The sequence below is a fragment of the Chlorocebus sabaeus genome, chromosome 12 (assembly GCF_047675955.1).
Source record: "Chlorocebus sabaeus isolate Y175 chromosome 12, mChlSab1.0.hap1, whole genome shotgun sequence".
Taxonomy (NCBI): domain Eukaryota; kingdom Metazoa; phylum Chordata; class Mammalia; order Primates; family Cercopithecidae; genus Chlorocebus; species Chlorocebus sabaeus.
Window position 1 is genome coordinate 28464453 of NC_132915.1, and position 11369 is coordinate 28475821.

The window sequence follows — 11369 nt, forward strand, 5'->3', positions numbered from 1 at the left end:
TAAAATTCGTGCCTTCTGACTCCCACTAAGTCTACCAGGTGGATACCCTAGGGCCCTTGGTATATCCCCATAGCAATGATTTAACTGCCCTTTTCCTCATTCATTCCCTCTAGAAGTGGGTCCCATGAGGACAGAGACTTTACCCTGCTCACCATGGTAGCCTTAGCACCTTGGCACAGTGCCTCAAAGGGTATAGGCATTGATAAGCCCCTGTTAAGAATGAATAAATGGATGAATGAATGCACAGGACTTTGAACTCTTTTCCATCCTTCCCTATCCCTGTAGTGTGGGAATCCCAGTTATTCTGAACCCAGGATCTAAGTGCAAAACCCCAGTTCACTTCCTTCCACCTTCTCCTGCAGTACCAGGCCCTGAGGCTGCATTAACAGATCCCTTCTCCAAGTTCAGGGGTCCCCACCACCATCCTCACCTGCCACTCTCATCCCCATCCAAAAGGTAACATAGCAAGCCTGACTGTTATCCTGTGAAAGATCCACTTACAAGGTGGCTCTCAGCTGATGCCTGAGAATTTGGATTCCCACCATTGCCAGGACTGGTAAGAGCCACACCGTCCCTAAACTGTACAAACCATGTGGTTTATGCTGAACAGCTGCTTTCCTTGTGTGAGTCTGAAATGTGGGTAGCTGGTAGGCAGAGGACACCAGTGTAACAATCCCCCTGTAAAAATCCGGGACAGCGAGTCCCTTACAAGCTTCCCTGGTTGATAACATTTCACACGTGTGGTCACAACTAGTTGCCAGGGAATTCAGCACATCACGTGTAACTCCACTGGGAGAGGAACCTTGGAAGCTTGTGCCTGGTTTCCTTGGACTTCGCTCCTGTACTTTTCCCCTTGGTTTATTTTGCTTTGCATCTTTGAGCCATAATAAATCATAGCCATGAGTACAATCCTATGCTGAGTCCTGTGAGTCCTCCTACTGAATCATCGAAACTTGGGGGGGTGGTCTTGGGGATTCCAAGACACTCCCTCTCCACAGATGCAGGGTTGTGAAATATTTCCTGTCCAGTCCTGTCCATTAACCAGAGGAATTGCATACCCAGGGCCTAAAGGGGCCAGCAGGAATGTTCATGTGTGCAAAGGGGTGAGTGGGATCAAGGGCAAATTGGAAAGTCTAAACTAAGGAGCTGCTACTCCTGACCACACAGCAAGTCACCAGGCAGTTGGTTTACAAGCACTGATATTAAATCACCTTGCTCTCTGCTAACAACAGGTGCCCCGAAGGATAACAGAGAACACTTTGGGGCAGGCTTTGGCCTCTTTCCGAAACCCAAGAGAAATATTTTACATCCTCAGACACGATGAGGATTCCTTTAAAATGAAATATACAATCAAATTAGGGGATGTTTCTCTCAGCTTTGTGACATGAGTGGGAAGGGTAGAACACAGCTCACTTTCAGAGGACCCAGCACCAGTCGGCCACTGCCCTTCTTGGATTTCTTTCCTATAGCAAACGTCCTGACCTTCACAACATGGATTGTCAAAAACACTTCCATATGTCAGCACCCACTCAGAATCGGCTTATATCAAGTTATGCTAAGAAGACTGGATGCCTAAAGCTATTAAGCTGAGCAGGCAAATGCACACAAGGACACAAACTCCAGTTTTAGAGATGACAGTAACTCCTTGCACAAAGAACCTTTGCTTCTGGTTTGTAAAACTCATCCTGGTTTTAGGTTGATTATCAGTGACAGGCAGAAAGAGGGAGAGAACTTAGTCACGACCCCTGGGTCTATGGCCGGAAAGACTGAAGGAATTCCCTAATCTTACAGGAAAGTCCACATGTGACCCTGTGGCCACAAGCAGCACATCCCACTGCCCAGGGATGCTGCCCTTCCTGAAGGTATGGTGGAAAGGCCAGGCCTGCACAGCTACTACACCTACCATCCGGGTGACCGCTCAGTCCCTCCCCGACACCAACACCGATACATGTTCTCACTCTCCTGAACCTTTACAGAGGAGTTTGTGGGTCTTCACTCACCCAGGTCTCCTCATAACCCTCTGTCCATTCCTTCCCCATCTCTTAGCTGGCTCTGATCTGCCTCGCAGCCACCCCTCCCCACAGTATTCCTGCATTCGCCCTCAGCACTTGTCTATGCGCCCTGCTTTGGCTGGTACCTACTTCCACGGCTCCACCAAGTCCCCACACACACAGGATGCCCAGACCAGCCTCAAGCCCGCCCCTTCCCTCAGCAAGTTCCGATCCCACACTTCCAAAGGCCTCCAAACCGCTGGTTCTCAAAGTGGGATTCCCAGAGCAGCAGCAGCAGCATGACCTGGGTGGGCACTCTTAGATACAGATTCTTGAGCCCCCACGCCCAATCTACGCAATCAGAAATTCCAGGAGGGGGGTCTGCGATCTGTATTTTGACAAGCCTTCCAGATGGTTCAGATGCAAACTAATGTTTGAGAATCACTGCACTACACACTTCCATTCACCTATCCCACTGCTGTCTCAAAGAATCCTCAAATGGAAGTTTTCTTTTTCTAAATCCAGCTGACATCCCTAGTTCTCTGCTATTACCGACATTTCCCCATAATACAAGATCCAAACAGTATAACCTGAGGTCAATATAGCGAGCCTCCAAAACACAACAGATATTTAAGAAACTCAATACTGGCTTGTGACTGTAGAGAACGAAGATAATTCTCCATGGCTACAAAGAAAAAACACTGCCATGCAGCTTGGGAAAGAAAGAACGAAAATGCACTGACTCGTGAAAAATGTCTTATTAATCTACTCTTTTTTTACTCTTTTTTTTGAGACAGAGTTTCGCTGTTGTCCCCCAGGCTATAGTGCAATGGCATGATCTCAGCTCACTACAACCTCCGCCTCCTGGGTTCAAGCGATTTTCCTGCCTCAGCCTCCCAAGTAGCTGGGGTTACAGGCATGCCACCACACCCAGTTAATTTTTGTATTTTTAGTAGAGATGGGGTTTCACTATGTTGGCCAGGCTGGTCTCGAACTCCTGACCTCAGGTGATCCTCCTGCCTCAGCTTCCCAAAGTGCTGGGATTACAGGCGTGAGCCACCGCGCCCGGTTTTAGTCTCGAACTCCTGACCTCAAGTGATCTGCATGCCTCAGCCTTCCAAGGTGCTAGGATTACAGGCGTGAGCCACCGCGCCCAGTTTTAGTCTCGAACTCCTGACCTCAAGTGATCTGCATGCCTCAGCCTTCCAAGGTGCTAGGATTACAGGCGTGAGACACTGTGCCCAGCCTTAGTGTACTCTTCATTTGGCAGTACTTGAGAATAAAATAAAGAGTACCCTAATAAAATATGTAGACAATGTATTAATATGATTTTAAAGTACATTATTGTATATTTTAGTAAGTAGAATTGACGGATTTTTTGGGGGGGGTAGGGGACAAGTCTTGCTCTGTTGCCCAGGTGGAGTGCAGTGGTGCAATCACAGCTCACTGAAGCCTTGACCTCCCAGGCATAAAGGATTCTCCCACCTCAGCCTCCTAAGTTGCTGGGAGGACAGGCACACGCCACCATGCCTGGCTAATTTTTCATATTTTTAGTAGAGACCGGGTTTCACTATGTTGGCCAGGCTGGTCTGGAACTCTTGGATTCAAGGGATCTGCCCACCTCAGCTTCCCAAATACCTCTCCCTGGTATTACAGGCATGAACCACCTCATCTGGCCCTGACAGATGTTAATCAATAAATATTGTGGTGAAAGAGTTTAAAATGTCCACCATGTGCACTAGCCCATTTGTGTGTGTGCGTTATTAACATCTTAGTGTATGATTTTTTTCATGGACATTAAGTCAGCAGGTAGAATAGGAAGTCCCTGCTTACTTACTCCCCATCAACCCCAAGAAACTATGTATTCATTAATTCTTCATTCAAATCTTTAGGAACATCAGGTATTATACTAGGCCCGGAGGCCTAAGCTGAAAGAAACTCCTAAAGAGCAAAGGGCTCAATTTACATTTTCAGTATTCTCATCTAAACCATTGAGGCCGGGCGCGGTGGCTCGCGCCTGTAATCCCAGCACTTTGGGAGGCCGAGGCGGGCGGATCACAAGGTCAGGAGATCGAGACCATCCTGGCTAACACGGTGAAACCCCGTCTCTACTAAAAATAGAAAAAAAAATTAGCCGGGCGCAGTGGCGGGCGCCTGTAGTCCCAGCTACTCGGGAGGCTGAGGCAGGAGAATGGCGTGAACCCGGGAGGCGGAGCTTGCAGTGAGCCGAGATTGCGCCACTGCACTCCAGCCTGGGCGACAAAGCGAGACTCCGTCTCAAAAAAAAATAAATAAATAAAAATAAACCATTGAAACTGGAGAATCTATTCAAAACAGCATTTCCTCTTACCCTGTGTCATTTTCCCTTGGAAAAGAATCAAGAAAAAAGTCCAGGAAGAATGGTCTAATAAGCACATGAAAAGTTAAATATTCAACATCATTAGCCATCAAAGAAGTAAAATCCAAAATCACACACCAACTAGCATGGTTAAAATTTAAAAAGACAGACAACAGTAATAATGTATGTGTATGAAGACGTGGAATTGGCACCCCGAATACCTGGCTGGTGGGACTGTAGAAGAATGTAGCCATTCTGGAAAACAGTGTGGCAATTCCTGAAAATATTAAATATGGAGTTACCATATATTTGCCACTTCTAGGTATGTACCCAAGCAAATGAAAACATATGTCCACATAAAAACCTGTACATGAGTGTTCATAGCAACATTGTTCATAACAGCCAAAAAGCAGAAACAATCCAGATGCCCATGATGGATAAATGGATCAGCAAAACATGACATGTTCATGCAATGGATGATTATTCAGCAATAAAAAGAATAAAGTAGTGGCCTGGCATGATGGCTCACACCTATAATCTTAGCACTTTGGGAGGCTGAGGCAGGAGGACTGCTTGAGGCCTGAAGTTCAAGGCTGCAGCAGTGAAACATGACCGTGCCACTGCACTCCAGCCTGGGCAACAGAGCAAGATCCTGACTCAAAAAAAAAAAAAGGAACATATACATACTACAATGTACATAAGCCTTTAGTTTTTGTTTCTGTAGAGACAGGTTTCACCATGTTGCCCAGGCTGGTCTCAAACTCCTGGACTCAGGTGATCCTCCCACCTTGGTCCCCCAAAGGAGTGGGATTACTGGCATGAACCACAGCTCCCATAGATAAACCTCACAAACATGCTAAGTGAAAGAAGCCAAACATGAAGGGCCACATAGTCTATGATTCCACTTCTATGAAAAGTTCAGAATAGGCTAATCTATAGGGACAGAAAGTAGATTCCTGGTAGCCTAGTTGGGGGTGGGGGGGGAATATTGACAGGAGCCAGCTAAGGGGTGGAGGGGGTTTACTGGGGAAAATGTTCTTTGGGGGGCATTAAAAACATCTTTCTTTTTTTTAATGTTTATTTTTTTTGAGACAGGGTCTTACTGTGTCACCCAGGCTAGAGTCCAGGGGCATGATCATAGCTTGCCGAAACCCCAATCTCTTGGGCTCAAGTGTAGCCGGTACTATAGGCATAGACTCCTGAGTAGCCGGTCTCCTGAGTAGCCGGTACTATAGGCATAGACTACCATGCCCAGCTAATTTTTAAGGTTTTTGTAGAGACAGGGGTCTCCCTATGTTGCCCAGGCTGGACTTGAACTCCCGGGCTCAAGCAATCCTCCCACCTCAGCCTTCCAAACTGCTGGGATTACAGGCACGAGCTACCACACCTAGCCTTGAAAATCTCTCAATATTGATTGTGGTGATGGTTAACAACTCCACGAATATACTAAAAGACATTGAATTGTAGACTAAATAGGTGAATTATATAGTATGTGAATTATATCTCAATGTAACTATTTAAAACAAAAATGGCCAAAGCTAAAAGAGATTTATAGATAGCCTCAGTTAACTAAAAAGTAAACTGAAAAGTGCTAGGTCAATGTATGGCTTTTTCTACTTCCTTTACATTATAAATTTCCCCCAAATGGAGGTGAGCAGCCTTTGTTATCATTTTACATTTTACAAGCCCTTGTACAAATAAGGTCTTTTTGAGTCTTCACTATAATTCAGGAGCAAGATAATTATTTCCTTTATTTTATAGAACCGCATGTGGCAGCTCCGAGCTTATGAGATTTACTGTGGTTCATTCAGCTGGTCATAGCAGAGGTCAGTTCTTCCGCACCTAAATCCTGGGTCCTTTCTTTCACACTGTGTAGCATTTCAGGGTGCCAGGTAGGTACTGTCATGCGGAGATGACACTTCTGACCCATCTCAATAAGAAAATGCCCAAGACTTGATTTTTAGGGGAGCTGGCCTAGCCAACCTAAGACCCCATTCAAGTATAATCTAACTCATTGGAGGTCTCATGGTACCATGGAAAGAACCTTTTGCTTTTGAGTCCTTTGCTGTTTTGAAATTTATTTCCATTTTGGCTCATCCTTTTATTTGCCTCAGGGCCTAGCACAGTACCTGATGTTCCAAAAGATTTGAATGAAGAATTTATGAATACTGTACGCAGCTTGTCATGCATTACATCTCAATATAACTGTTTGAGGTGAAGGGGAGTAAGGAATTTCTTATTCTACGTGGGAGGACCATGAAAAGAATCATGATTTCAAGCAAGAAGACTCGAAGTGGCCTCAATTTTCTCTTCCGTAAAATGAGAAAAAAAGAAATACCACGCTCACGGTTGTCATAAAGATTTAATGGGAGTATATCTGAAAAACCCTGTTTCGCAATGGGTGCACAACTAATGTTCATTAATGCTAAATCAAATACTAGCCCAGTACCTTGATATCTCCTATGGAGTCCAGTAGTTCTGGACACTGGGGATTCTAAAGTTCAGTGACGATCAATATCAAAAGGTGCTGATTAGATTTGCCAAACTTGAACTGTCTACCTAATTATAAGGAAGAAACTATTGTTAATTTTATTTCATGTTGTATATAAAATTGTGTTCTCTTGTAACTTCAGATTAATTTTATATCTTGGTTTGCACTCACATTCAAGTGTGTGTGCGTGGGCATGTGTGTTTATTTTAGTGACCCCCAAACCTAGTTACATATCAGAATCAAGGTGGGCCAGGTGCAGTGGCTCATGCCTGTAATCCAGCACTTTGGGAGGTGGAAGCCGAGGTGGGCAGATCACCTGAGGCCAGGAGTTCAAGACCAGCCTGGCCAACATGGACAAACCCCGTCTCTACTAAAAATTAGCTGGGCATTGTGGTGCATGCCTGTAGTCACAGCTGCTTGGGAGACTGAGGCACGAGAATTGCTTGAACCCAGGAGGCAGAGGTTGCAGTGAGCTGAGATGGTGCCAGTGCACTCCAACCTGGATGACAGAGTTAGACTCTGTCTAAAAAAAAAAAAAAAAAAATCACTCAGGGTGCTATTAAATGCACAGATTGTAGTATAAAGACTTTGACTTGGCCAGGCACAGTGGCTCACACTTGTAATCCCAGCACTTTGGGAAGCCGAGGTAGGTGGATCACCTGAGGTCAGGAGTTTGAGACCAGCCTAACTAACATGGAGAAACCCCATCTCTACTAAAAATACAAAAATTAGCTGGGCGTGGCAGCACATGCCTGTAGTCCCAGCTACTTGGGAGGCTAAGGCAGGAAAATCGCTTGAGCCTGGGAAGCAGAAGTTGCAGTAAGCTAAGATTGCGTCATTGCACTCCAGCCTGGGTGACAAGAGTGAAACTCCATCTCAAAAAAACAAACAAAAAAAGAGTTTGACTTAGTAAATCTGGAATATTTAGAGAGTTTCCACTTTTACTAAGCTACCATGTGATTCCCCAAACATCACTGAATCAGTGATAAAACCATTCACTGGACATTTTCTAAGAAATGTTTTCTTATGTAGATTGCAAAATGCATCCATTTACCAAATAAAACTCTGAACTATGTTGTTATTTCAGAAGAGAACATACTGTAGGAGGGCAAACCTTTTCTCTCCTGCCTTACTAGAATTAAAAGGAAGTAATAACATTCTGAAAGTCTGTGAATGCAGGAATCTTCTGAAGAGAGAATGTTCTGCCAAATCTTGCCGTTTGAATTATCTTCATTCACCATTTCAAAGGGACTTTTCAATCAAAGGAAGCTGTAAATTCTTACTACAAGTTGATAACCTCATTCTGATGAAAGTCATAACACAAGAAGAGTCAAGGGTCAAGAAAAAATAGTGGAGGCTCTCACCTGTAATACCAACACTTTGGGAGGCCAAGGCGGGAGGATGGCTTAAAGCCAGGAGTTCGAGACCAGACTGGGCAGCAAAGCGAGAACCCGATCTACAGAATAATAATAATAATAAACTAGCCTCTACAAAAATAAACAAAATTAGCCAGGCATGGTAGCGTGCACCTGTAGTCCCAGCTACTTGGGAGGCTGAGGTGGGAGGATCACTTGAGCCTGAGAGGTTGAAGCTGCAGTGAAGCAAAATTGCACCACTACACTCTAGCCTGGAAACACAGCAAGTTTCTGTCTCAAAAAATAAAATAAAATAATGAAAAAACAAAAACAAAAAACTAAACCCAATATCAACAGGACACCTAAGATGAGGCCAGTTCAGAGAAGTGCAGAGTTAGAGATCATCAGGCATCTATGCATAGCTAATTAGAGCAGGTTGAGCACTGGGTAACTCCATTCCATTTCAGTCAAAATAGGAAACCCTTGAGGGTTTACAGTTGTCTCTATTAAAGAAAGTACATGTACTCTAAGAACCTTGAGCTATAGTGCTTTGTCTACCCAGGAATTCCCAAATGTTTGTTCATATTCTGCCAGCATGATTCTACTACACATTTACTATACATTCTCTTATTTTTTGAGACATTTACTGTACATTCTTAGTCAACATCTTCTGCTTCCTCCAAAAAATATAATAATAATAATTAAAAGTATCCAGAAGCCCAGGGGCTGAGGAAAGGAGGGAATAGGGTATTCTAATGGCTTTCTGTTTGGGATGATGAAAAAGTTCTGGAAATAGGTAGTGGTGATGGTGACAAAACATTGTGAATGTACTTAATGCCCGTGAATTAAGGGTACATTTTTAAATGGTTAAAACGGTACATTTTATTTTATGTATATTTTACCAAATATAATCATAAAAATCATAGAATCAAAAAAAAAAAATCACAGGCCAGTATGTTAATCACATTTCCTGTCACCCTGGGGTGCAGGTGCTCTAACCCATGCGGCTGTAGAGTGTTTGTCCTGGTGGACAAAACAAAGATTCAAATACATAACTTGATGGAAATGTAAAGCACTCCTTGAAAGCTGAACAGAAAATTTCCCTCCAACATACCTAGGCCAGCGTTTCTCAGAGTTTAACGTGCAAATGGATCCCTCAGGTGATCTTGATTCAGCAGATCTGGGTGGGGCCTGAGATCCTGCATTTCAAAAGGCCTCCAGGTAATGCAACCGTGAACATGGACCTTACTTAAAGTGGCAAGACACCTGAACACTTCAAAGTACACAGAATGTCACCCTATCACCAATAGAATAACAGTCTCCTCACCAGGAGACGAAGAGGATAGATAGTATCTCTCAAGTGAATTGGTTAAAGGCTTAACTTACCCAAAAGCGTTTAGAAACCTGGACAGAAGACCTGCCTGCGGAGGCCTCCCTATGGAACCCGCCCACCTCTGGGACTGGGAAGCAGCCACAGACAATAAGGATAGTTGAGACACTTAGTTGCGCAGAAAGCCCTCGTGCAAACTTCAAAACACTCTTGAAAATGCCCTTCTCAAGCTCGAAGAATGCTTGGAATTCAGTGGCCTTTTTCCAACATAAAGATCTCTGACTCGGTTTTGACTGAGAGCTCCCTACAGAAGAACTTTGCAATGCATCCCTGGAAAACTGACAACGCCCTGTATATGCTGACAAGCTCGGCCCCTCCCTTACAAATGGGTCAGAAAGCGAAATTTGTTGCTGCTGTTGTTGTTTAAATGTTTTCTAAGGCTCTGCCGCGTTAGGCAGAGGAGATCCCCGTTTTTCGGGCTGCGCGGGCAGGGCGAGCACCTCCGGGGCTGTACAGTCAAGCTCTCTGGAGTGCGGAGTTTTCAAGCCCGGCGGCGGAGGCTCAGCGGGCACTCAGCCTCACCAGCTTCCAATAACCAGCGCCGCGCTCCGTCCGCGTCACTCCAAGGCACCGGCTCCTGCCCCCTCCAGATACGGTTGGCTGCGCCAACAGAAACTCAAAGGCCCTTTTAATCGGGTAATAGAGAAGCTCAGCAGAAAGTGAAACAGTTTCCATCCCTTGAGTGAAAGGGTGCCAGGCCAGGGAGGAGAAAGAAGGTGGCTCCCAGACACCTGTGGCTGCCGCAGGTGCGTGTTCAGGCACACCTGTTGATGATTCCCCCAAAGAGACCCTGTGAGGCGCTGCCGCCCCGGGGGCGATGGGGAAGCAGGGAAAAAGTAAATGCCGGATGAAGTACACCGCACACTCTGCAGAGAAACCTAGAGGACGTCAACCCCTACTTACTCGCGCTGCCCCTCACCCCCGCCTGCACAAACGACCCAGGGCACCAGCGCGAATTCTCGCCCACCAAATCATTCCCTGGCCAAAGTAGGGACAGGAGGGAAGGCATCTCGGCGACGCCTGGGCACAAGCTGCCGCGCCTCGGCGGCTCTCCCAGGGCGCGCTGCAGGCAGCACCGGGGCCGGGGAGGGAGACGGAGGAGGGTACTCGCCTAGAGCGGGTGGCGGCCGCGGCCGGCGGTGTCGGGCGCTGGGCGAGGACGAGGGCGGCTCTCCGGGGCGCTGGGCGACGCGGCACTAGTTGCTGGGCTGGTGTCCCATGCGCTCCCTGCGCGCGTCGCTGGCAGCACTTCACCCGAGCCGGAGTGCGGGAGGCTCCCCGGGAATGGGAGGGCGCCAGCGGCCTCCGCGGCTGCTTCTGTATATTATTGTGACTTGGGCTATTTCCTGTTTAGAGGTTTGAGAGAAGGGGAAAAAAAATCCAGGGTGGGGGCAGGGGGAATTGGGCGGTGGCGAGCCAGAGAGCGGCGGCCGGGAGGGGAAGGAGGTGGGCGGCGGCTGTCACCTTCTTCCTTGAGACCAGAGGGTTCTGGGCGCGCGAGACCCGGGAGGAAGAAGCAGCTGCTCGCAACGCTACTTTGGGGTGTCGGGAAGGGCGGACAGGGTGGGCCTGCACGGACGCCACCCAGCGGTGGGGCAGGGGCCGCGGCCGCCTAGGAGACCTTTGTCACTGGAGTCCGCGCGCCCACTTTGCCGCCTCTTTTCTTTTACACAGAACTGCAGCTGAGCTTCTTTTCAGAGCGGGTGCAAGAGGAATTTGCTGGGCTTCTTTCTCTATGCGTGCCCAGGTCCGCTTCCTGATCCTCTCCAGGGTGTGGGCAAGGAGGAGGTCAGCTCCTCTACGC

The 11369-nt window shown here is 46.8% G+C and overlaps 1 protein-coding gene across 2 annotated transcripts in view; it reads right to left on the reverse strand.

The window, feature by feature from the left end:
• TJP2 (tight junction protein 2) overlaps positions 1-11121 on the reverse strand; it is a 138583-nt gene extending 127462 nt beyond the window's left edge. The window contains exon 1 of one of the 2 annotated variants that reach the window (XM_007969438.3): positions 10677-11121. The gene's annotated coding sequence lies outside the window, so the exon portion shown is untranslated. The remainder of the gene's footprint in view (positions 1-10676) is intronic. The other variant, XM_007969434.3, reaches the window with a different exon arrangement.
• Between the last annotated feature and the right edge of the window lie 248 nt (positions 11122-11369).